Raw genomic sequence first — 3,246 nt, 5'->3', positions numbered from 1 at the left:
TATATATATATATATATATATATATATATATATTGCTTTGATTTCTCCTATGACCTTAATCAACATTATAAGATTTTTTCAAAGACAAAGAACAACTTTTAGATAATTGAATTAATTATCATTGGAAATTAATAATTTTAGAGTGAAATAAATATGTAAAATAAAATAAAAGATAGAAAAATATAATTTCGTCTATGGTGTTTCAAATAGCCCATAAGTAACACAAATTACAATGTCATTTGAATTTAAATGAAAGAGATACAGGGTAGACCATCCTAGGGGCAAAAATGGTAATTATGGGATTATGCACTTTAACAAAGATTTAGGTCAAACCAGTGGGATAATAGGTAATATTAATGACAATTAATCCTCTGAAATGATTGAAACACAAGGGTAAAAGGGTAGAAATCAAGTCACTATAATTTCTATAAAAGAATAAAAATAAAATTATGTGAAATGTTATAAATTTGGAAGATATGAAGGTTTGAATGATCCATGAGTGAGGGGTATGGATTCGGAGATCAATAACTCATTGATTTGGAGCCCCCAATCAATGAATTAATTCAATTCGATCTTTTCAATAAGGAGTAAACACATTTCATAAAATTCTTTCAAAAAATTACTAACTTACCCTTAAGAGTTTAATAGTGAACTAGGCCTAATCTCATATGATATAAAGAGGATTAGAAAATTAAGCACAAGTAATCATGAACTCCTTGAAACACTACAATCTCAAGTTCAATCAAGAAAAGGGGTGTACAATTCCTTAATAACCAAATTTATCCGTTAGGGTGCATACTCACATAACTCTTAAACATGACATAAATGATTGATCACTTGTCTTACTCATGGGCTAATTAAGACATCCATTTCACATCAAACACAATTAAAACATTAATAACTCCTAATGTATGTGTGGTGATTAATACAATGATGTAGTAAAGACAAATGAACTTAAAATGATCGAAAAGATTTTAAGGATGTTTAAGATCACTCCCTGAGCACCTTTGCAAGATCTTGGACATTTCAGAGGACATTTTAGCTTATCTAAATTTGTTGAAGAAAATCATCTTTAAAATATAAAACCCACCAAGATATGATCCGGGGACCCTTCAAATGAGAAATTCCCGTCATTACTTAACTTATTGTAATACCCAATGCTTAGGGGTATGAGTTTGAAGATTATACTCAAATCCTTTCAACAATTGAGGTTATTTAAAATGACCACATATGGATCATCGTGCTGGTGTAAGTTCGTGATCTTGGTGGTAAGAGTGATGATGAGAACGACAACTAGGTATGTGAGGAGTGTTGCATGTTCAAGACTCATGAGAGGATCAAAGATTGGAATTACTGCTCCCTAACATAGATAGTTGACAATGTTAGTCCGTCGGTGTGACTGAATCATGAAGAGTTTAATATTTGAAACATATCTACATAACATTAAAATGTACTTTTTTTGAAACTCTTACTTTTTTTTTGCCGAAAACATTTAAAAAAATATTTTTGCATGACAAATTTAAATTCAACTTTTGAAATGTAATTTGAAACAAATTCGTAAGTAAGTCACACAAACCAGGTTAGGGTATGCTCTCCAATGATTTCCTGGTTGGTAGCCTTTTGCCCTACATTGGGTCTCACATACATGAGCCTACGGAGTCCATTTGGGAAGAATTGTCAGAGCCTTTGGTCCTGATTCTGATCTCCCCCATAACTAAATTCTTACACCCTACTTCGATCTTTTATATGTAGCATCTAATTTTTTGCATACTTATGCTTTTCCTTGTGTTTTATTTAATGTTTTGCACATCATTATGCTATGATTATAATATTAACCTTGTAGCAGTGGCATGAGCCCCAATTACGCATATTTACTTTACTTTTACTGCACTTCTCTGCATTTTACAACATGTTTAATTTAGCGTACTTGCAAAGGCCCCTAGGGTAGAGAACAATATGACATATGTTAGGTGGAACCCCACAACAGGCCATGAGACTCAACATTAATTGCATGCTCACATATAAACCCTAAACTCAAAATCATCACGATAAGAAGCTCGGAGCAAGCTGCAAACAGACAGAGGACAACTTCAGAGGACGATCAAAGATCAACAATGAAATAGATCTACTTCAGTAAAGCATTCCTCGGTCATAAATAAAAAAATCACGTAGGACTTCGAGATTATTTGTCTAGTGCGATATAAATCTTCACTCCCTCTTAGGCTTTTGCACAATCTTGTTGTGCAATGTAAGCGCTAAATCTTTTTAGGATTTCGAGGTCATCATTCGGTACGACGTAAATCCTTCTAACCTTTTTAGGCTATTTGTATGCGCGGATAACATACAAATGTAATCCCTAATTTTAATAACTGGTAGAAGTAAACATCAAATAAATATCATTTCCAAAACATAAAGCCAAACAGTAGGATAGTAGGGAAGTCACTAGGGTTTCCTCGGATTCGTGATATCCCCTACGCTTCTTTTACTCCAGAAATAACTGTTTCTACTTGAGCCACTCCCATTTGATTTTCTATGTCCAACATAGAAAACCTCAACTTTGAAATCTTGAAGACAGAAACACTGATTTTATTCGAGTGTTTTCTTAAATGATTTTGGTCATTTGAGATGTAATTGACTTTAGTGGCATGTCTCTATAAAGAATTAAGAACCCATGTAAAATAAACTCTATCCAATCTTTATATTAGTTATGAGAACTTGTCGGTCACACATAAAAGGTTCGCATACCAAAATAGAGTCATAAATTTTTTAGTTTAAATGATTGAACCTTCTATCGAGTGGTGTGCTTATATTTCGAGATAATGCATCAATTTGGGTATTGTGCTCAATTATCTAAACTATCATATATATGGATCTATTTGATATCATTTATTTCAAAATTAAAATATTATTTTCAAAATCAAAATTACATATGTATATTAAGTTAAATTTAAATTATTTCTAAATTCTGACCAACATACATGTCTACATAGATGGTGTGAGATTGTTGACATATTAGATTTCAACACAAAGCATATAAAAATACACCGAAAAATGTAAATCTTATTGATAGAAGAAATACTGTTTTAAAGATAGATGACAGCTGATTAATCTGTCATAGAAATCTACCTAAAATTACTAAAGAAAAGCCAAATATCATTGTCATGGAAGCGTAGTCCAAACTTGTTAAGGAAACTGACCGGAGATGACTTGTTCCTTTTGTTTTTTGCTAGAAAATAATTTAAAAAT

Source organism: Phalaenopsis equestris, unplaced genomic scaffold, assembly GCF_001263595.1.
Source record: "Phalaenopsis equestris unplaced genomic scaffold, ASM126359v1 Scaffold000507, whole genome shotgun sequence".
Lineage (NCBI taxonomy): Eukaryota > Viridiplantae > Streptophyta > Magnoliopsida > Asparagales > Orchidaceae > Phalaenopsis > Phalaenopsis equestris.
This window is presented reverse-complemented; position numbering follows the sequence as displayed.